Source organism: Ambystoma mexicanum, chromosome 9 (genome assembly GCF_040938575.1).
Source record: "Ambystoma mexicanum isolate Mex_15411 chromosome 9, UKY_AmexF1_1, whole genome shotgun sequence".
In the NCBI taxonomy this organism is placed as follows: domain Eukaryota; kingdom Metazoa; phylum Chordata; class Amphibia; order Caudata; family Ambystomatidae; genus Ambystoma; species Ambystoma mexicanum.
Window position 1 is genome coordinate 1,106,158,641 of NC_090931.1, and position 24,576 is coordinate 1,106,183,216.

The window sequence follows — 24,576 nt, forward strand, 5'->3', positions numbered from 1 at the left end:
TTCTGGAACCCGCTGATGGTCAATTGAACATTTTTGTGCACCTGTGTCCACTAAAATAATGTGCTCCTTATTCCCAACCTTCATTTCTACGTAGGGCCCTTTCTGGTCTACAGGAATAGATACTGGTTCCAACCCCTCTCTCGGGCTGTCCTAGTAGAACAGTACATTGTCAGATGTAAAGTCGCGAGGTAATATGTATTGGAATGATTGTCAAAAACGTTTGCACCCTTTGTATTGTTTCATTGTTGATTCTGATTCTAATTCTGTTCTGATTCCCCTGATTTTCCTGAAATTGTGGCGCTCTTTGGTTTCTATTCTGCCATTGTATCCCCGGACGACCTCTATTCTGTCTTCTCAGAAAAGTCTATTCTGTATACGCAGGCACTGTGCTCGCCAATGGGCTTCTTGTCTACAATAGGTACATTGATTAATCCCTATTGGACCCCCTTGCATATTTGACGTTAATGCAAATTGGACTCGGGATGGTGCTTTCCCACCACCTCTATTATTGTTTGTGGTGTCCAGTAATTAATTTGAAAACAAAAGGATCGAATGCAATACATTAAAGTCAAAAGGACCGAATGCCTTTTTTTTCGTGTATTTTTTTGGGGGATTTGGTATAGGTAAAATTATTTTCTTTTGGCCAAAAAACGGGGGTTTGGCGGGGGACCCCCCCCCCCAAATAAAGGGCATTCAGTCTTTTTTTTCCGGTTCTTTTGACTCCAATGCATTCCAATCGATCATTTTGTTTTCGAATCCTTAACCTACAACCATTGTTTGCTACTTGCTGTAACAATACTCTTGTTTTCAAATTCCCTTTGTCCCTCAGTTGCTTATCTTTTTCTGGATTTACTCTGTTCTCATAATACTGGGCCATATGTAGTACTTCACTCTGTGTTTTTGCTTGCCATGCACTTTCAGATGTCATTATTAAAATTTTAATTTTTGGCAATAACCCTCGCACAACTTATCAACAAACAATCTCTTCTCGGGTTCAGTGCTTAGATCTTGACCACTAAAATCTGCAAATACATCTTCAAATAGATTAAAATAATCAGTTGCTCCTTCATCTTTGCCCTGCAAACAAGTACTCAATTTATCCCAAACTATTCTCTTCTCGGGTACCAAAGTTTTCAATTTTTCTATTATTCACAATGGTAAAGCCAACATTACCTGCGGTGGCTTCTCTCCAGCCTTTCTCTCACTATCAATTCTAGTCAAATTCTCCCATGTATCGCCTAACATCGGCGCGTCACTTATATTTCTAACCTGTTTCCATATGCCTTCAGGAAGAATCACAGGAAACAATAAATCAATGTCACTCAATGTAAAAACAGATGAATTCAAAACCGATTCAATTTCCTTATAGAATCCTGACAGGTTTTTCCTAATATCAGGGATCGTCTGCTTTATAGTATTTACCTCTTGCCTAGTAAAAGGGACATGTACAAACTGTGCAATATAATTAGCTTCTATTGTTCACGCTGGAGCCGCTCCATCGGCAGCAACCTCTACTTTCGGGACAAACGTGGGTGGCACCTCGCTCATGGGTAATTGCAAACTAGGCAACTCTACATTCGTTCGTCTATTAAGCAACAAAGCTAAATCAAGTGAAAAAACAGCCGTTCCAGTTTCAGGCGAAAATGCTCTTTTTATAAATTGTCATTAAATCAATGGGACAACATACCTTATTCTTCATACATTCATCTTGTAGGTACTCTACCATAACCTGTAATACCTTTCTCTCCATTTCAGGTGTATACTGACTAAACGTATCATGCACTTCAATTGGGGAAATGGCAGCATCCGTAATCCATCTAAGCGCGTCTGGCGTACAAATCAGCATCGCTTCACTAACAGGTTTCAACGGTGGCAAAAACCGTTGCTGGACATACAACATTTGCGGTTTATCTTTTTTCAATAATTCTTTATGCAATCGATCAAGTTCTCGCTTAAACACAAATATTCCGCTTACGTGGTCTCGTACTTTCATCGCGTTATCTCACAAAATTCGAATGAACAACCAAATCGCGCAGCTCTTGCGGTACCACTGAATCGGTCAAATCACTCCATATTTTCACAAGATAATTCCCCATGCATTCTAACAATACCTGCTGTTCACCAAGGCCTCTATGATCAGATATAGAACTCTGCACAGCCACTTCATTGTCATCATTCATATACGTTTCAGCCCATTCTTTCAGTTCTTCTTTCCTTCCTTTGCTAATCATGCTATGAGTCTGTCTAATGCTTCCTTGCGCAGGCCCCATCTCTGTAGAACTGCCAGCTAAAGTGGCTAACTCATGCTCTGGTGGTGGTGGAGGAAATGATGTCACAGGCACAGGGGGAGAGGAACTGCTTACTACAGGTGCAGATGGAATAACGGGAATGGTAGGTACATAAGGAGGAGGTGCAACTGGGTCAGTATTTTGATGTTCATTTCTTCGCTCATTTAATATTTTGTTTATTAGTTCATCTGATGTATGCAAATCTTGCTGAGGATATATTTTCTGTACATCTAACTGGAAAGCCCTGTCCATGTTCCTAATGGCTTCTGTCTGCTGATGTTGGTCATGCTCTAGCGCTTTCTCTACATTCGTTTTATGTCTGCGTGCATGTTTCTCCCTACTTCTCAAACGGAGATTAGCTTCCTTCCTCCAGTCTCTTACAACGTTGAATGTTGCAGGTTGGGCCTTTTTGCGTAGCAATACTGATTCTAGGTGTTCTATACGTGCTAATTCAAAGCTCCCATTATTAGGCCACTGAAGATCTGATACACGTCTGGTTTGCTTATGCCAAATCACATTAAACACCATTGTCCCTATACCGTATTTGATATACATTATGTGTGCCGGCGACCCTTCGGGTGGCGTGACCTGGCCAGTTTCCAAAGATTGTCTACCGCATTGAAAAAAACTCACTAAACAGGAAGACAATTTCCCAGGCATGGTTAATTCTTACCCTTTTCTTAACCTGGGCATTTGATCTTGCAAGAGCAACACTCAGCCAATATCAGAACATTTAAGAATCGGGCCACGACTCACCTGATCAACCAATTAGTCACTCAGGACGCAATTCGCCCATATACAGACGCAACCAAGAATCATTGTGACTGCGTATCTGGGTCAATCTGCCTCGTTCCAGGACCCTCGCCTTGATGCTCTCGGGGCGCTGCTCGTTGATCAGGGATCGGCTGTGTACAGATCTGCGGAGGAGTCTCACACGGGCGCACCAAACACTTTCCGATCCCGGCTCGACAGCTTCGTCCTCGTTTTTGCCTTCTTCAACTTCAACATAAACGATGGAGCATTGGTGGGAGGGTCCCTATTCAGGCGCCATCTTTGCTAGGCCATAAAGACTGCATATGGAAACTAAGGCACTATAACCGTATACTAAAATGACACATCAGACACGAGGTTCATTTTCCAAACAAGTCGGGTTTATTTCAAAGTATTCTCAGTCGGCCGACTGGGTCTCAACGCCTCACGACGTGTGTTCCCAAACACTGTGAGATGCGAGAGAGAACGAACAGCACTCAAGCAGCAATATATATACATTATACATAATCTTTGAAGGCAATTTGATCTGTCTACATACATGTCATTCAGGCTAGGGTTCAGTGATTGACAATTATGATAATTATGACACATTATGACAAGTCTTCATTCAGCCTAAACATAGTTATTTTAGCAAGGGCAGCAGAGACAGTTTTCTGTTATGGGGAACATGGAGCTTCCGGCTCAGCAAGGATATTGTGTTCTTATCAGGGAAACATTCCTAACTACATTATCTGTGTGCTTCGGAGCATGAGCTAAGGGTCAGATAGTCCTGAAACAGAAAATTCCACTCTCCATGAAGGAGCACCGCTAGGAGAATATAATTCATGTTTTACTGCCTTTTACAACAGCGTTTGCAAAACAAACCGGCACCTGGTCTGCTGATTAGATGCAGCTTCTGTTCGATTTCAAGGACTACTTGAAGGACAAAATACTAGATCATAAATAGCAACGCAGCATCATGATCCAAACGACAAATAGAAAACTAATTAACCTCTATTGGTTAGCTAAAAATGACAAACAAAAGAGAATGAGTAAAAAGGATCAAACCGGCGATGTAGATAAAAAGAATATGTTGTATGAGAGCAGTAAAGTGGCTGAAATTAACGAAATGGACAAAATAAATGCAATAGACAAGAGGACCAAAGTTGGATGTGAGGAATAAAGTGGATAACGAATATTCAACTAAACGAATCTACTAGAGCTTAAATAACAATAAGACAAATAACAATACAACATCATGATCCAAGCAAGAAATCTACAACTAATAACCGCTAATTTAAACTAAAAGGACAAACAGATTAGAATGAGTAAAGTAGAGCAAAGCAGTGAAGTGGATAAAAAGAATAAATCATACGAAAACAGTAATGTGGTTGAAATTAATGAAATGGATGTAATGATTGCAATGGACGAAAGGAACAAAATGAACGAAATGAAGAAAGAGATGTGGATGGGAAGATGAATACAGGAGACTGATGAGTACACAGACAGACGGCATGGAATGTATTGAGTGCATCGCATAAATGGAAAGTACAGAATAGACGATTCAAGTACATGAGATGGGTGTAGTACATGGGACAGATGGAGAGCATGGAACGGATCGAGTGCGTATGACAAGTGACTTTGGCTGAATCGATAATGCAGGATGAATGAATGAAGTGAGGGGAGTGGATGAAATCGGTAGAGTGGATAAAGCATGTAGAGCGGATGAGAGCATTGAGCGGATTAAAGCGTTGAGCAGATGGTTGTGTAGAGCGGATGAGTGTGCAGAACGGATGAATGTATTGAGTGGATGAGTGTGTAGAGTGGATGAGTGAGTAGAGCGGATGAGTGTGTAGAACGGATGAGTGTGCAGAGCGGAAAGGTGCATAGAGTAGATGAGTGCGCATAGTGGATGAGTGTGTAGAACGGATGAGTGTGTAGAGCGGATGAGTGAGTAGAGCGGGTGAGTGAGTAGAGCAGATGCATGCGTAGAATGGATGACTGTGCAGAGCGGAACGATGCATAAAGCGGATGAGTGCATATAGTGGATGAGTGCGTAGAGCGGATGAGTGCGTAGAGTGGATGAGTGCATAGAGAAGATGAGTGCATAGAGTGGATGAGTGCATAGAGAGAATGAGTGCACAGAGCGTTGAGCGGATGAGTGCGTAGAGCGGATGAGTGCACAGAGCGTAGAGCAGATGAGTGTGTAGAGTGGATGAGGGCATAGAGCGGATGAGTGCATAGAGCAGAGGAGTGCGTAGAGCGGACGAGTGCATAGAGCGGACGGGTGCGTAGAGCGGATGATTGTGTAGAGCGGATGAGTGTGTAGAGCGGATGAGTGTGTAGAGTGGATGAGTGCCCAGAGCGAAAAGGTGCATATGTAGGCTGTGGTGGGAAGGTAGGTTGTGTGAGTGGTTAATAGAGTGGAGCAGATGTAGAATGTCGAACAGATTTAGGGTGTTGAGAGGATGTAGGACGTTATGGTCTTGAACTGACACAGGGTGTTGAGCGGATGTAGCATGTTTAGTGTTCAGCCAATGTAGTGTGTTGAGCATATATAGAGTATGGTGTGGGTGCGGCGCGGATGTTGAGGGCGGAGCGGGGGTTGAGAGCGGCACGGGTATTGAGGGTGGAGCGGGTGTTGAGCGCGGAGCGGGTATAGAATGTGGAGCAGGTGTTGAGCGTGGAGCAAACGGGTGATGTATGTGGATGAATGGGTGAAGTGGTTGGAAGGAATGGATGTAGTAAATGGGAAGAAACAGGTGTAGTGGGTGGCAGAAATGGAGCGATCAAATGAAAAATGTAGTTGGAATGGAGGAAGTATGGAAGTATGGGGATGGAACAAGTGAAGTATGTGAGTGGAACGGATGAACTGGATGGAACGGATGAACTGGGTGAAACAGATGAACTGGGTGAAACGGATGAACCGGGTGTAACGGATGAACCAGGTGAAACATACCGACCGGGTCAAACGGATGAACCGGGTCAAATGGATGAACCGGGTGGAACGGATGAACCGGGTGGAAGGGATGAACCAGATGGAACGGATGAACTGGGTGATATGGATGAACTGGGTGGAATGGACCAACAAGGCAGAAATGATGAACACGGTGGGATAGGTGAACAAGATGGAACGGGTGAAATAGGTGGACTGAAAGCTGAAGTACGTAAATGGAATGGTGAATTATGTCGATGGAACGCGTGAAGTATGTGGATGGAACGGGTGAAGTATGTGGATGGAACGGGTGATGTATGTGGATGGAAAGGGTGAAGTATGTGGTCCGAACGGGTGAAGTACTTAGATGGAACGGGTGAAGTATGTGGATAGAACGGGTGAAATATGTGGAAGATACTGGTGAAACATGTGTAAGGGATAGGTAAAATATGTGGAAGGTACGGGTGAAACTTGTGGAAGGAACTGGTGAAGTATGTGGATGGAACGGGTGAAGTATGTCAATGGAAAGGATTAACGTATGTAGAATGGGTGAAGTGAATGGAACGGGTGAAATGGTAGAACAAATGAAGTAGATGGATGAACGGGAGATGTGTCTGGAACCGGAAGCGGGTGGAACCGGTGAAGTGGATGGAACGGGTGAAGATGACTTATGTGGATGAATGATGCATGGAGGAAGGATAACCTGTGTAGAACGAATGAAAGATGCATTGCATAAAATGGCTCGAGTGCATAAAAGTTTGGAGTGCATAAAATAGCTTAGAGTACATGGAATAGATTGGAGTGCATGGAACGGTTTCAAGTGTATGGAATGGATTGGAGTGCATGGAAAGGATTGGAGTGCATGGAACGGATTGGAGCGCATGGAATGGATTGGAGTGCTTGAAATGGATTGGAGTGCATGGAACGGATTGGAGTGCATGGAATGGATTGGAGTGCATGGAAAGGATTGGAGTGCATGGAACGGATTGGAGCGCATGGAATGGATTGGAGTGCTTGGAATGGATTGGAGTGCATGGAACGGATTGGAGTGCATGGAACGGATTGGAGTGCATAGAATTGCATGACTTACTTGGAGTGGTTGGGGGTGCATGGAGTGTTTGAAAGAGCATTGAAAAGGACAGTTTTGAGTGCTTGAAACAGTCGTAATGCTTGGAACAATCGGAGTACATGGAATGAATGGAGTACATGGTTTTGAGTGCATGGAACGTTTGAAAGAGCATGGAAAAGAACAGTTTTGAGTGCTCAAAACAGTCTTAATGCTTAGAACAGTCGGAGTACATGGAACGAATGGAGTTCAAGGAACTATTGGAGTGGGTCCGATCTCATCTCAAACACCTAAGGTAAACCACCGTATCACATCTCCACACTTACTCTCTTCCTTACACCACCACTCAACTAGAACACAGCGATACTATGACACCATTCGGTATAGCTGTTCTCATACCATCATCTGTCTCATACTCCTCATCACTCTAACTAAACACTGCTGGTTACACACCCTCCAGCCTAGGTGTTCTCCTTAGGCCTAACGCAGCCAGAATTGGTCTGGATAAAACCTGCCAGAACGAACACATACTCCTTTATAGCTCAACCATCACACCTACCGCTAAGAAGAAGCTATCACACGAATGCCACACCAGCTGCACACATATCCGCTGCACACATGCACCTTTTGACTCTTTCTATTCTCTCTACTGACTTGAACTTCGGTTACTGAGGGCGTTCAACCTACCAGCGCCTTGAGACCATACCAATGGTACATAAGGCGCTATATAAATGCAAAGTTACATAACATAACATAACTTAGTGAGAGAGAAAAACAATGTATGTCTGCACAGTTTGACATTCCTGTCTGTGTTAGTGTTTCAGCGTTCAAGCCGTGGCCTCGCAAGGTGTGTGAGTCTAAACATTAAATACATTTTGCAAAGCGTTTTGACAGAAAGAGAAAAAGCAAATGGCCGACATTTCACAAAATGGGCGTCCTTTGGTTACATTAATGATTTTCTGATTGGGATGTCTGTCACATGATGTGATTGGCTTCAGGCCCATATTATACATATCATTCGACTATAGGGTTATGTTTCTGGTCTAACAAGATGATATATTAGTGTGCAGCGATACAGGAAAAAGATGCAGAGAAGTCTCAGTTTAACTCATGACCATACTAGCAGAGAAAGGACACAAGGTAGACAAAGAGAAGCTACAATATTGTCAGGAAGAGGTCCTGTACATAGGACAGCTGATCACTCAAGATGGAAGGAAAGTGACACCAGAGAGAGCAGAGGCAATTCAAAACACTCCTAAACCAGAGACAGTAAGGGAGATGCAACAAGGCTTAGGCCTATGTAATTATTGTACGCGCCTGGGTTTTTGATTACAACACATACATTCAACCACTTTGAAAAGGACTCAAGGAAGCAGAGTTGACCAGGAATAAAATAACATGGACAGAGGAAATGACTGAGGGATTTGAAGAATTAAAAAGAGCAATTTCCACAGCCCCTGTGTTTGGAATTCTAGATTACAATGAAGAATGTTATTTGTTTTCACACTCTAATGGAGAGGTAATGACAGCAGTGCTCACACCAAAAACAACCTTGGGACATGGATATAAACCATTAGCTTGTTACAGTGGTATTTTGGACCCAGTAATGAAAAGACATTATCCTTGCGAACAAGCTTTAGATGCTGCCGCTTTCGCAATTGAAAAGGCTGCAATGACGTTACTTGTAGAGCATGCCCTATTGGCCATTCTAGAGAAACCCAGACGTACATTGACTACACAAAGAGCATCAGGATATGAGGTGATTATTTCTAATCCACCGATCAAAATTGTTAGATGTAGAACAGTGAATCCAGTGATATGTGTAGCCGAATTAATAGGGAAAGAGGACTATGTACATGACTGCACCATGCATACTGAAATCTATGGTGATATTCCCCATTTTGGAGAAAATGCCCTCAGAGGGGGGAAGTTCTCTTTATTGATTTTTCTTCAAAAATGTACCAAACAACTGGGGAAAGGCATACTGAGACGGCAGTAGTGAAGTTAAAAAAGAATGGTGAATCCGAGGTAGTGACGAGAGGAAGACTGCCTTTGCATTGTTCAGCACAAGCTGCCGAATTAGTGACGCTTATCGCTGCACTCCAGAGATACGAAGATGAGGAAGTGCCAGTGTACTCTGACTCTGCCTATGTGACATAAACTGTACACGCAGGATTGTCACATTGTGTCATGATGCCTACCCCCGGAGCACCAGGCCAGGCCCAGCACCCCCGGGAGCAGGCATCATGCCCCCGGGTAAAAGCCCAGCGGCCCCTTATAGGGGCTCTTTGGACTCTGTCCCGGCGCCGTTGGCGCCAGGCTCATGTTGGACATCAGTCCTGGCGCCATAGGCGCCAGGCTCATAAAGGAAGGTGTTTTGTGCACTTACCTGATGCAGACCATGCTGCAAGATTCAGGCCTTCCTGAGACCTGAAAGGGACTATTTTTTCATTGGGACTATTTTGCCACTCGGGCGTGGCCAGGGAAGGATACTTACCTGGAACTACTTTGGGGGCTATTTAAGCCACGCCCAGACAGTAGCTCACGCTTCGCGTTGTTCTGCATCCAAGCAGCTGAACGCTCACCGTGTCTGCTCCTGCATCTGGTCTCCAGCCACGCCCGCCTCGATCCTGGGACACCTGTAAGGAAAGAAGAGAAGAGAAAGGTGAAAACCAAGAATCTTATCAAACTTCTTACCTGCATCCGGAACCTTCACGCCAGCGTTCCTGAGAAAAGACTTTCATTTAAAAGCACTGCGTTGCTCGCTGCAGCGCCGCGCTTCACTCACCTGTCCTCGGGAGTTCTTCTGGCTCCACCGCGACTGTCTGCACCGGTCGCCACATCTCTGCGCCTAGGGGAGAGAAGAAGAGACAAAAGGTGAGCAGAAGGAACATATGAGGAAAGCCTAATTTTCTGCCATAACACTTACCGGTCTTCTGTTGGTGGACCATTCCTCGTTCGGGTCGGCGCCGCTTCGTTGGCAGGCACCGCACCCCGGCCCCTATGGGGAAAGGACAAAAGACATTACTGGAGGAATATAAAGACATTAAGAGGGATCGCCCCCATCGCTAACTCACCTGGGTTTACCATCGGCAATTCAATCCCTCAACGCATCGCCTTCATTCTGCACCTGAAATAAAGGACAGATCACAGGTTAGGAAGGCAACAGAAAAGGAGGCTCTGCACTTGAACTTTTGTAATCTTCATACTTACGGCGTACCGTTCGGAAAAGTCAAGTGGATTTGCCAGCGCCATTCTGAAAACCAGTGAAGTAACTGGACAAACACGCGCCCCTGCACCAGAAGCAGGATGGAGAGTTCATCCTTTCAAACCATAAGGTGAGCTCCAACCGGGGATTTCGGAGGAAGTTAGAGAAGAATGAAGGGGGAAAGGGGGGAGCAAACACACTATTCTGCAGACTGTTAATCCCCTTTCTCATCTGCAGAAGGATATTCCTACGGGCCAGACAAGCAAGATTTGAGGGTCCTGTTCAGTCGGTGTTCCGAGTTCTGCGCATCACGCTCGAAGAGGCCACAGCAACTCAGACTAGACCGGTGCATGGATGTCAGGATGGTGCATGGTAATGACGGAAGGGTTTAATATGTTATCCATTGTACAATTAATTGAATCGAGCCTACAGGAACAGCAGGTCCTATGAAAAAAATGTGGGTGTTCTTTATCCCCCACTGAGGCTTTATGGAGATAGGACAGCACTGGAAAGCCAGTTATGCCGCTAGTAGTATTGAAGGTGGCGCTGTAACAGCTTCACTAACCTGTGCACACCACCAGAGAGAGTCTTGCAGAAACAATTGCAGAAGACTGGTTCACAACCAAATGTATTGGAACATGTGGCACAGTTTATTGTGAACTACATTGTATGCCAGAAATTCACAGCAGGACATTCTTTAATAACAGTGAGAGGACAATCCCAAGGACTAATGGTCCTTTTCAGCATCTACATATAAATTATGTGAACATGTTGCAAATATGTAATGGCTACAGGTACATGTCAGTGGTAGTTTGTCCATTTTCCAGATTGATCGAGGCAGGTACATGCACACACCCCGATGCTGCATGTGCTGCCAAGTTTCTCGTGCATGAGGTATTTCCCAGATGGGGCGTGTTCAAACTCCTGCGGTCTGATAATGAACAGCATTTTGTCAATTAGTTATTTGAACAGATAATGCTTCTATTAGGCATAAGACCCCTTTTCATCTGCTTATTACCCAGAGGCCAATGGTATCTGTGAAAGATTAAACAGACTTGTCAAAGAAAGGATAGTGAAAAAGAAGATGGCTACATTGATTGTCTGCCCCTTGATTTGTTGTTGGTGACTGGACGTTGCATGAGAATACCCCATGCTCCTCCCACTCGAACATAAACTGATGCTCACATTGTAGTGAAGGCTTTAGGTGATGAGATGCATGATTATTTTGACAAATATGATTGGTAGTGTGTTTTTTTTGTTTCTCAACAGATCAAGCAGTGGAGGGAAGGGTCGAAGAAGATTGAGGAAGACAGCCAAACCAGTGATCCCAAAAAATTGTTGAAACAGCCTAGTTTGTACCTAGGGGACCAGATGCTAGCACAAAGCTTTGTGGGTACTTGGAATAAGCCCTGCTTTGAAGGACTGCACCTAGCAGAGGAGGTAACACCCACAGCTGTCAAATTAAAAAACAGAAGAGCCTGGCTGCACCTGAATGACGTAAAGCTCTAAAAAGGAGAAACTCCGACCCCTCTTACAACTGCTGACTGCAAAGCAAGAGAAGAAGTTCCACGCATGCAGACCAGATTGGCTACCAAGGGCAAGAATAAAGAATCAATGGATTAAAAAACATTCTGGAACGAATTGACATTTCCTTAAAGCTTAGGAAATGAATGGACTTGCTGTGGCTCCAAAACCTCTTTTCAGCTGATCTAAAGAGAGATTATACATTACAAATAAAAGACAAAGATTGCATAGCATATTTTACAATGCCTGAAACGTTAAAGCAATTTTAGAATAATTTTTATTTAAGAAAAAGGAACAATATGCCAGAAACAAAGCAACAATGTGTATTACAGGGCCTGCAGTAGCGGCCCTGTAGTTATGGTTAATTTGCTCAATTCATAGAAGGAGCACGTTTTGGCTGTCTTATAACTATGCTCCATCTGGGTGAATTCTCACCAAACATTCCAAAAATAAATACATAGATCCTTCAGAATTATATCGCGAAGTTTGGTGTGGTTTTGTCAGGGGGGGGCAAAGTTAAAGGGGACCCCAAAAGGTGTGAAAATCCTCATAGACACAATGATAATAGAAATGTGCTGGCGCCAACAGCCCAAACGGCTGCCCGAATTTTACCAAAGTTGTGCCAGGAATGGCAGATTCCTCCCGAAAGCGTGCTTTTGTAAATTTGGTGTAAATCCATCCAGTGTTTTTTGTTTAAATGCCCAAAAAGTAGGCACCAAAAGAATTGTGATATTTGGGTTTGGTCCGTGGACTCATTTGCTGATTCGGAGTCCGCGGATGCCTCTGGACCAATAAGAGAGCAGTGTGATGTTCTTGGACATCATACAGGCTTGCTGATTGGTCAATTAAAAATGTGAGGTGGGTCAAAACCTTTGGGAAGCCATGTTGGATTAATTTTGTCAACAGCGCCCATAGTTCGTGGACATCGCGGTGAAAACATATTGAAAAATGCAACATTGCACTTGTCAAACTAATGAAAGTATCTCTGGGAAGGTGAGGAGTGATGAGGATGGGATATGGCCATAAAAAGCCAAACATCTGGTGTTTTTTCTTCTATGAAGTCCGCAAACATCTCAAATGTTCGGGGACAGATCTTTGGGGACATTCATGCATATTTCTGCATTACAGGGTGAGTGAAAAGTTGGTTTTGGATGGCTTTTAACGTTGGCGCCACTCAATGACACTGCATGACATCTTGCAATATCATTTTAGACCAGACCCTGAATGGTTCAAGTTTGGTGCTATTTTGCCAAGAGGGGGAAACATTTGAGCGGGGGTCTCAAAATATTTGAAAGGCTCATACATTTGGTGCCATTTGACAAACCTGTACAAAAGCTTGTGGATTGATGGGATTTGGTGAAGAGGGGGAAAAATTACAGGGGGACTCCACACTTTTTAATGGCTGACAACTTTGTTGTTGTTTGACAAATCTGCACACAAGTTTTCAGAAAGATTATAGACTCAACATCAATGTTTGTGCAAGGTTTGAATGCATTTTGTCAAGTGGGATCTAAGTTATATAACACTTTTTTGTACATGCATTTTGACACTTTTCACAAAATAAAATATGGACGGATTTGAAGCAAACCTGTGCAAGGAGCCTTGGCAGGGACCAGAAAGCATAGTTTAGCAAATGTTTCCATGTTTGTTTTTTTAAATGTGTCATAATGTAGGTACAAAAAATAGTGATATATCTTTGGGGATGGGCAGTTGCTAGGTTGTACGGGTCATGACGGGACAATCTGGCAAATGGCCATGATCATGAGGGACCGGCAATGGGGTTAAAATCATGAAGTGCTGGACAGAATTGCGGCAAACATTTGTGAGGGGCACCAGCAAAGACCTCAAAGCATGGTTTTGTAAATCTGTCCAGTGCTTTATTTTTTCTAAGTGTCAAAATTTAAGTATAAAAAAAATGTGATATAACTTTGGTGCCTGGGCAATGGGCAATGAGCCTGGCCCTGAGCAAGGACAAATATGTGCTCTGATTTGTCTTATTGGGGCGTGCGGCATGGCCAAAGCCCTAGGTTTGAATGGGAAAACATATTCTGCTTGCGGCTACAGCCTGAAATGCTGGTCTGGATTACAACAAACCTGCACGAGGAGCATCAACAAAGACTTGAAAGCATGTTTTTGAAAATCGGTCTTGTGTTTTATTTTTCCAAAGTGTCAAAATGTAAGTACAAAAAATAGTGATATAACCTTGGGGAATGGCTAGTGGGCCTGGCCCTTGGCAATGACGAATGCCTACTCTGATTTACTTATTGGGGCATGAGGCATGAATGGGGAAAAACATTCTGCTTGCGGCTGCAGCCCGGAGTGCTGGACGGGATTGCAGCAAATGTGTTCAAGGAGCATCAGCAAGGACCTGAAATCATGCTTTTGCATATCTGTCACGTGTTTTACTTTTTTGAAAGTGTCAAAAAGTAAATACAAAAAATAGTGACATAACTTTGTTACCTGGGCAGTGGGACTGGCCCTTGGCAAGGACAAATTTCTACTCTGATTTGCCTATTGGGGAATGCAGCATGGCCGAAGCCCATGCCCCATGGATAGTGGAGACTGGGCCTGGCTGTAAGGCATGAGTACTGGCCATTGGTCTTATTATGAGGGTGGATAACGGGGGTGGTTTGGTGGGGCTGGGGTCATGGTTGAGCCTCGTGCCCTAGGCAATTCAACCATGACTTCCATCCCCAGCATGCACTGCTGATAACAACACATGTCAGTAAGCGTTGCAAAAATATGTTTCGTATAGAAGGTGTACAGTTCTTTCATATATGTTAAAAGAGGAATTATTATAAACTTATATACAGTGATGTAACATTATGAAACATTTTCACTCAACCATAACTCGCGCCACCACCGTGCACTGCTAAGACAAACACCCAGGACATCAAAGATGACATCACAAATGTCATTGATGACATCACTGATGACATCACATATCAAATACATTTTGATGAAAAGTCCCTACAAGTGTTTATAATATCGGTAACAAGATGTTAGGAGTGATCGGGGACCTATCATTAACTACATTATGTATTAAAGAATGTAAACATCTAAACAAAACATTATATTGAAGTGTTGTTGTTAATACAGGAACCTAATCATACATATACATAGCCAATGGCTGCAGCATGCACCATAGAAGTGCAGTCATTTTAATCTGGTAATTTTGGATACTAAAATAATGAATGCTATTTTATCAGAGTTTTGAGTAATGTGAAACATGGAATAAATAGCTAACAATTTGTTAGTACAAACAATACATATCAAGAGCCACAATCCATACAAATCAGAGGCCCACACAGGGAAACTAAAGTAAGCAAGAAAGAAACAACATCACCATAAAATATCAATAACCAGCTAATGGTGGCAGATCCATGTAACGAGGGTCCCCAATTAAAACAACATCCGGTTGCAACAGTAGAAGCTTCCCTACCTAAATGTGGGGAAAACCAATGCCATAAATACAGAAGTGGCAAGAATGTTATAACAATAGCGATGAAGACTTGGAAATGGAGCGGTCAGCCAGACCTGAGAAGCATGGCACCCACCGGCTAGTAGTGCCCCAAGTGTGGCTATAACATCGGGCAAGGACCTACAATTAAGGTAAGAGGTAGGCCCTGACAAGACTGACTTGTGTTCTCAACCTTCGGCCAAGACCTTTAACATCTTCTCCAAATTAGGAAGTGGTGACCCGGCGGACAATGGAGTAAATGATCCGCCTCAAACAAAAAGAACTGCCCTAAAGGAAATATTGACAACATCAGGACTAGGTCCATCCAAAAATATATTGAGGAAGCCGATGCAGAACAAAAGAGCAGCCCATACCAAAGCGGTGAAGTCCTAATAACAAAAAGTGAACACCATAGTCCGTAACATTGTAAAGCCAGTTAAAGCGTGGTGTTTGAGTGATCAAAGAAGACAGCAGTATCAAACTCTGCTGAGGATGCTAATCCAAAAACGGCACTACCTATGCCGCCTCTAACACAGTGAAAAGATATTGAAAATTTTGAAACGACTGACGATGTCTTGGCAACCGTTCTAAACCTCTCAACATACTCAGAGATGGTGGAGGAGTTCAGTAGTGACTCAATGGATCAGACAGAAAGCGATGACCAAGAGGGAGATGAACTGTGCCAAGAAGTGTATAACTGGGTTCTGATTGTAGAAGGTGGGAGTGAGTCACTGGAAGTACAAAAGGAGAAATCAATAATCTCACAAAAAATGTGACTTTCTGAAAAAGGACGGGCTAATTCGAAGCAGCAAGGGAAAGCTGTATGTCCAACATTAACCCTCCCTCGACAAGGAACGACGAATACACAGAAGATAACTCAACGGACAAGGACCATCTTCTTAGAGATGAATATAATAGATTTGACCAGTAAAGGAAGGTACTCAGGATGAGTAAAGAGGAGATTGACGTTCTGGAGTAAGAACTATCCTAAAGGATAATGAGAACCTCAAAATAACAACTAAAACTGCAATGCCAGTCAGGAACATTGTCTACAGATACAACCTGGAGAGGGTCCTGAAAATTAACGACAACTTGATTCTGAATAGGGTGAATGTCATGCAACTCATACATAGTTTTCCAGAAATTAATTTAATCGACTCCAAGGACTTTCAGCTGATAGAGTTACCTGATGATTCCAGGCTAGACGGAGTCGGTATTCACATTGTAGATTTAAGAGTGAAACATCTGCTGGACAAAGGAGGAGTAAGATTACTTTCTATGGGATTCAGCCTAACAGAATGGGATGTAAGTGACTCCCCCGAGAGAAAGGAGTACAAGGACCAGGTACGCTGGGTTAAAGATAATGTACATAAGGACACATGTAGAACCAGGAGATCGTCTGTCAACAAATCCTTCACAGATGACTGACCAGGCTGTGCACTTAGAGGTCAGAACCCCAGTGCCCTAGACGGGACATGTTTGACAAACCTGGGGGCTCCGAAGACAATTCCTGTGTACTCTGGAATACAAAGCAGGAGTTGCAAGGGGAGGATTGAAGCTGGTCCCTGCCACATTGGCTTCAAGATCATAATGCCAACAGGAACTACAAGACCTTAAAAGTCCACCACTAACAAACCATATGAAATGATGACCTTTGGATCCTGGAACACGAGGGGTTTTATGCACTTATTTGGGAGTGGGGGCCTGACTTTTGAGGAGTATGACATCTTGTGCCTCCAGGAAACCTGGCTTAGGTAGCAGCCAATCCTGCAGGGCTACAATGTCTATCTTAACCCAGCCACAAAAGGAGGGGAGGTGGGGCGCCCGACTACTGGTATGTTTCTTGTGGATAACAGATCTATTGGCTGCCAGGTACGAACCACGAGGAATCCAACCCCCTTAGTCCAATTAATTGTGTTGGGAACTCTCCTGGTATTCAACCTCTACTGGAACCCGGTTTCTCTCTTGGCTGGTAACTGTGTAGACACGATGGTGACCTATATAGATGAGGAAAGGGTGGCCAATAACAATCTGGATATCCTGCTAGGTGGTGACCTGATCATAGAATGCTTTGATAATGCCAAGGCATTAACTATCTATTCGCTTCAGAAAATCTCTTGGGAAAGTTAGGCTCGCTGGAGGTAATAAGAACCACCCAAAGCAATCATAACCTACTCCAGCTAAAAGGCAATCACAGGTCCATTGGAAATTTTCACTCGAACTATACACCACCTTATTCGACCCTGCAATTTACACCTGGTCAGAACCGCCTAAGAATTAATCAACCAGAGTTGGTTCCTCTTAAGGCCTTGGTTACCACTGGTCTCTTTACAGATGAAGCAGGAAAACCGCAGTATATCTTGGAATACCCGCTGGCTTTAAAACAATTTGATGTAAAAAAAGGACTATGTAACACACAAGTCCATACAGTTAAACACGCATTCAACCAAGAAGTGGCAGATAAGAAGAAAGCGCAAAATAAACTGTGCCGCAGTCACAGTACATTTCCAACATTAATACCTGCAGAAGGGGTCAGACGGGTAAATCAATCACTCAGAAACTGGCTAAAACATCACAGAAGCCGGCTTTTCCAGACGGATGGCGAAAACATGCTGTAGTTGCTAGCCTCAAAGAACACTGCTGGCATGTGGAAGATGTGTAATGCATTAACGGCTCCTCAAGATGCCCTACTTGGTAACCCAGCATCAGCAGGGACTTGGGAGAGCCACTTTGGTAGACTATTCAACCAAGAGGTAGACCCAATTCCAAAACCAGTTATGAGCAGTCTCAGCGCATGGAGCTTTGTAATTGATAAGGAAGAAATCAGGATTCTGATAGACAAAGCAAACAGTTCCAGGGCTGCTGGGCCAGATGGCCTTACCAACACACTACTCAAAAAAGAGCTGCAGTACTGGGCTGACTTCATGGTGCAATTGTTGGAGAAAATTAAAGACACAAAGACGATCCTTCAGACTTGGACCAAATCTATTGTGGTACACATCTACAAGAGGGGTGATAGGTCTGACCCTACCTACTACAGACCTATCCCCCTCCTTGAGGTGGTTGGAAAATTGTTCTCGACAATCATACTGAAGGAATTAAATATGTGGAGCAAGGCCACGAAACACCAGGACCCATGGCAGTCGGGATTTCAAAAAGGCACAGGAACATCTTTAAATGTATTCCTGATTCATTTTTTCGAGTGCAGGATAAAATGTTCTATGAATAACAATAAAATGTACATTGCCTCAATAGATCTGGCACATGCCTTCGATTCCATAGACAGGAACATTCTCTGGTTTAAACTGCAAAAATGGGGATGCCCGCCCCACTTAAGAGAAGCACCGGAACTACTCCATACGTCAACTATGATCAGAGTAAGACTCGACAAGAGGGGTATTCTTTCGAAGGAAATATCTACCTCTAAGGGTCTAAAGCAGGGGTGTCGATTGGCCCCTGTGATTTTCAACCTTTATACATCAGACATTGAAGAGGAGTTTGCAAATGTGAGATGTTTTCCATCACGAATCTCAGGAACAGCAATGGGAAGACTCTTCTATGCAGATGATCTCTTGTTATAAAACGGAACAGAGATTGGTCTGCAAAGACAGCTGGAGGCACTGGCAATCTACGTCAATGGCAATGCATTAACAATCAACCCAAAGAAATCCAAAATGTTAACGTTAAGCAACGTTAAGCGACCACAACAACCTTAACAAGCATGGTTCCTTAAACGGGAGAAAGTCCCTGAAGGGGCTGAAATGAAATATCTTGACCTGTATCTGAACAACAGTACCATTGACTCTTTTGGTTGGGCATTACTAAAATCTTAAACCAGAAATCTAGCCACTCAGGCCAGAATCATCAAATAGAGGTTTGTAAAAATAGAGGTATGGCAAGTTCTCCCTGTCCCTGGTCATTGTGTTTTACAAACTTAAGGTAATGCCAATACTAACATATGGCGCCGAAAAGCAATTAAAGTTAGGAAGGTCAGTTTGGCGACAAGCTGAGGGAATCTTTTGGAGAAGAACTCTTGACTTGCCTAACTCACTGCCAGTCGAAATGATTCAGAGAGAGCTAGGTTTGACATCCCTGTATGCAGCTCTGGAGTGGAAAACACTATCTTTCCTTCAGAAATGCCTAGATCCCCCGGGGAGGGAGGTTTTGAACTGTTGTGTTGTGCCCTGAATACAAACCAGGAAAGACCCCTGATTGAGTGGAAAAGTATATGCTCAGCAATACTCCAAAACTTGGCCCTCTCAGAAGACATTCTGTTGGAAAACCCAGCATATGTAAAAAGACTACTAGACCTCGACTGGATCATGACTATCGACAGGATTACCTCGTCTAAAATAGGAGGTGCACAGGGAAGTCTCCTTGGTAAAAGAGGGGTCACATTGAGTTATAAAAAGAAATTTCCTTTGCCTACTCTTAGACAAGAGTTTTTGAGACTTCGCCTTAACCTCTGTCTCACTAAGTAAGTAACCAAGAGATGGCGGACTAAAATGAGCGCAATTACTCATGTAGACTATGCGCAGAACCATTCAAAATCAGATGCATCTAATGATTGAATGCTCGGCTCTGAACGACCTAAGGACAAAATACTCAGGTGAGTTCCTGAAAAAATGCTCTACAAGGTCTCCCAAAGAAATATGGGACCTTTTGATGCAAGAGAGAAGAATGACTGTCAAATTGGCACTTCTAGCCTTTTTTAAAGACACCTCAAACATGTTGATGAAACAGTGAATGAGTATCATTTGTATCAGAGGTGAATTAAGAAAACAGAAACAAAATTTGGACAGTGAGGCTAACCATCTTGGACTTGATAATGATTTTGTATGTGGAAGTATTCTTATGCTTTTTCCCTTCTTGTGTATCTTAATTTTTATCTTACTCTCGTTATTATTATATTATCATTAACCTAACTCTTTTATACTATTTACTCACTCATTCACTGAACAACTTTCATGTTGTAAAATTACTTTACAGAGATTAAATGTAGCATAAAAAGTTTAAAATTGTAAACTAAGAAATGCTAATAAAAAATAAAAAAAAATAAAAATAAAATATCAATATCATTAAAGTTAATCTTCATGTATACAAATGAATTGTGTGTTTGAGGCCTTCCTATTTCTCTGTGTATGTGCACCATGCGCTGAGACCAAACCCTAAGTAAAGTACTTTAAGAGCATACAGCAAGGTTAATGTCTACATATATAGCACCTTTTGAATTTTCATATTCTGACTGTCAGTGAGCAAAAACAAGTGGCCTAGATATGTGATGTCATCATACTTATATTGTCAATCTGTATAATAATTTGGGCCTCATTACAACCTTGGTGCTAAGTGCACCAACTTTACCACCATGGTGTAAACTCCGTTTACACCATGGTGGATGGCGGATTTACCGCCCCATTCCAAGGTGAGTGGGGCGGTAAATCCCCATTTCCCATTTTCCCTTCCCCATTCCCATTTTTGCCCCATAGGGCATAATGGGAGTGGGGAAGGCGCGACGTACGCCGCCGTAAATTACGGCGGCGTAATTAGCACCATGGCAGGTTAGCGCCATGGATTTTAACGCCTGCTAAAAGCAGGCGTTAAAATCAGAATCAGGCGTTAAGGGTTAACGGTGGCGTTAACCCTTAACGCCTGAGTTGTAATGAGGCCCTTTGTCTTTTCTTCCTCATTATTACGGATTTTGGACAGTTGATTCATAATAATACAGATGGAATAATAAGTAATGATACGTCCATAATTGTCCCTAGCAATGCTACAATGTTTTTTCTAATATTTCTGAACAAATTGTCTGACTTAAAAGGTATATTGAGGGGGATGATCAGCACATAAATTCATATTTCGATAATGCAGTCCATTTAAAGAATAGCTTGTGGTATCAGCACATGAAGAAAGTGGGGATAAAAAGGTCAGATGAAAGCTGCTTTGTATGGTTCCTTATTCCTTATACTATGGGAGCACCTAAAATATACATAGCCACAGAAGTACCAATAAAAAAGTCATTCTGCCTGATGCACCTTGCACTTTGCCTAACAGAAGAACAATCGCATGGCAAGACGGCTTCATTGATATGGACGCATAAGGCGAAATCCCAAAGGGAAGACAACTATGTACAAAAGATGAAGTTGAGAGAAAGGCAAGAGACTATGAACCAAATCATAAAATATGAGCAGTCTAGAATAAATGGAGCAGGGTTCAGGGTTAAGGAAAAGAGGATTTTACAATGTAAGAATAAAACAGGGAAAGAAGTACAAGAATGCTGGGAGAGAGGACAATTACAAATCAAGCGAACAGTCCTGACTCCAGATGGATGGGCTGGTGGACTGGTCGTGTGTAAAGCAATGGCCTTATCAGGACAATGGGAAGCAGTCGTGATGAATAGAGAACAAGAATGAAAGGACCAATGCCCTAAGTTCACAAGGTTATTAACATGGGTTGACGATGAGGGGGGACCATTGCAGGTATTACACTTGAAGAATGCATCTTTATGCTTCAGAAATAATGGCACGATAAAAGTTGGAGAAAGTGACAAGTGTGGTCATGTTTTTGATATACCAGACATGAAGGGAGGAGCAGCAGTCCTGATGGATAACTACTGGGCCTGTGGATCAAGAGGATATATTAAGTTACCACCAGAATGGGGAGGAGTTTACTCATTACTAATGATGAATATATGTCATGATCCCTGCTTCCAAGGGGTCAGGACTTGCCCCACGACCTTGGAAGCAGGCCCATGACTCTGATCCCAGGAACCAGCCAGTCCCTATAGGGACCCTCTGGACCTTGTCCTGGCGCCAGTGGCGCCAGGCTCATGATGGTGACTGGTCCCGGCACAGGAAGCGCCGGGCTCATATTAGATAAGAGTGCTTGGTGGACCTACCTGTAGCAGACCATGCTGCTTACTTACCAGCTAACTGGTCTCCTGATCCTTCTCTGCCTGGAACTACTTTTTCTGTCTGGGTGGAGCAGGAGCCACTCCCTGGAAGCAGAACACAGGAACTCTTCTAGAAATCTGGAACTCTTTTCTTACCTGGGTGGGGCCGTGGAAGGAGACGCCTAAGCACTACAGAAGGCTATTTAAACCACACCCGATTGGTTTCACGTGCTTCGCGTTATTCTGCATCTGCAGCAGGACGCTCACCGTGTCAGCTCCAGGAAACCTCCAGCTCCAGATCCTGTGAACACGAAATAACCTGCTGGAATCCAATCTTCAGTCTTCTTCAGTCTTCTGCAGCTCCTGCAAAACAAAGGCACAGGTTAGGCTAAAGTAAAGGCAGCGAATCTACTTACCTAATCCAACAGTAGCATCCAAGGCGCCTTTTTCTGCCTTTCTCTTCCGGCATCCGACATCTGCAAAGAGAGAGAACATCGGTCAGTAATATTCAACTACAAGTTCTGCTTACCTGTGTTACGCCCGTTCCAACTCAGCTCGCGCTGCATTCCGGCACCTGCAAGGCAAGATACATCGGTTAGTAACGCTTAGTTACAAGACTGCTTACCCGTCGCATTCAATCTGTTCGCGCTGCACCTCAGCACCTGCAAAGACAAAAGAGACATTACGGAGCATTCTCCAGCGCTAGTGCAGTCTTTCTACTTACGTGCCATTAGAAGGATAATCTTCATCGTCACAGCATCTGAAAAGGGAAAGACATAGACTTTACAGACTTAAGACTTTTGAAAGAGAAGAGAACAATGCAAAAGGAACTTTAATACTTACAAGGCACGCTCGTGCATTAACGGCGTCTTCGCTCTCAGCAAATCCTCTGCTATCAAGAGGCAGAGCTTGCATCCAGTGAAGCAACTGGATCCAGCGCCCCTGCACAAGACGCAGGATGGAGAGCCCGGCATTTACCTATATAAGGTAAGCGCAATATCAACCCAGTTCCACGGGGAAAGAAAGGGCGAGAGGGGCTAGGAACTTTCCGAACCTTCCAAACACTAATACCTTGGTTTACCCTTGCAGACATCTCACTCTTCAGCTTAAACTGTCGGTGGGAAGGGGGCCCAGTCCGGAAGCAAAATGAACCCTGCGCCTAACACTGAAGACAGTATCCTCACCAGATCAAGACCTGCGCCTCCGGGGGAACCGGGTGAGCGTTACAGAACGCGAAGCCTTACCACAAAAATCCCACCCAGGCGCAATGGAAACCTCAGACACAGACCAGTTGGCCCAATTACTCGGGGAGTTGAGGGCGGAAGTACACGCTGCACGTCAGGAAACAAATGCCCTAAGGAGGGAGTTAGTGGTCTCCAAAGAGCGAACAGACGATTTGGCTAGACAATTGCTGCAAGCCCAAGCTGGACAAACTCCTCTACCAACCCCAAGTGGGGGCCACGCTCCTCCAGCTTCCTCGAATCCGGTACAAATCAATCTACCAGGAAATATACCTTTGGCTCCGCCCGAACGCTTTTCAGGTGATTCAAAAAGGTTTGCTGTGTTCTTCAATCAATGTCGCTTGCACTTTTTGTGCAGACCCGCCGCTTTTCCAACGGACCAGGCTAAAGTGGCCTTCGTGCTCTCTTATCTCAGTGGCAGTGCCGCAGATTGGTCTGTTCCTTTAGTGTCTCAAGATGACCCCATTCTCCATAACTTCCAGGACTTCCAAGCCAGTATGGAGAAACTGTTTGCAAGGCACTATCAGGGACAGGCCTTGGATAATGAACTTCTTTCACTACGACAGGGCAATCAAGATCTTCTGACTTATATTGCATCATTTAACAGACTAGTGGTGGAAACCGGATGGCCGGAGGATAAGAGGATCACACTGTTTTACAGAGGTCTGCGTGGGGAATTAAAAGACGTTCTGGCTCAAGTGGTAAATCCTCCACAAGACTGTTCCGAATATATCGATCTGGTAGTGCAATTGGATCATCGACTACAGAATCGGAAAGCCGATCGATCCAGATTTGAAACCCGACTTTTTTCAAGGCCACAAAGTTCTACGAAAGGAACTGATTCCGTGGAACCCATGCAAATAGGGGGTGTAAAAGGACCTTTAACCCAAAAGGAGAGGGAGAGGAGGAGACAACTGCAATTATGCCTCTATTGCGGAAACTCAGGGCACTTTCTTCGAGATTGTCCAGTGAAGCCCAAGAAGAAGATAGTAGGGGCGTCTGATAAAGGTACCGAGAATTCTGAGCCGGGAAACGACCTCGCCCGGCAAGTGCAGAGGTCCGCTTGCCGAGCGTTAAAACCAGTTCTTTGACCTCGCATTTCATCATGCCCATGGTCCTCGTGAGTCCTGAACAACCTAATCGTATGCATGCCATTAAAGCATACATTGATAGTGGCGCAATCGGCAATTACTTGGACTGTGAGCTGGCCGCCAG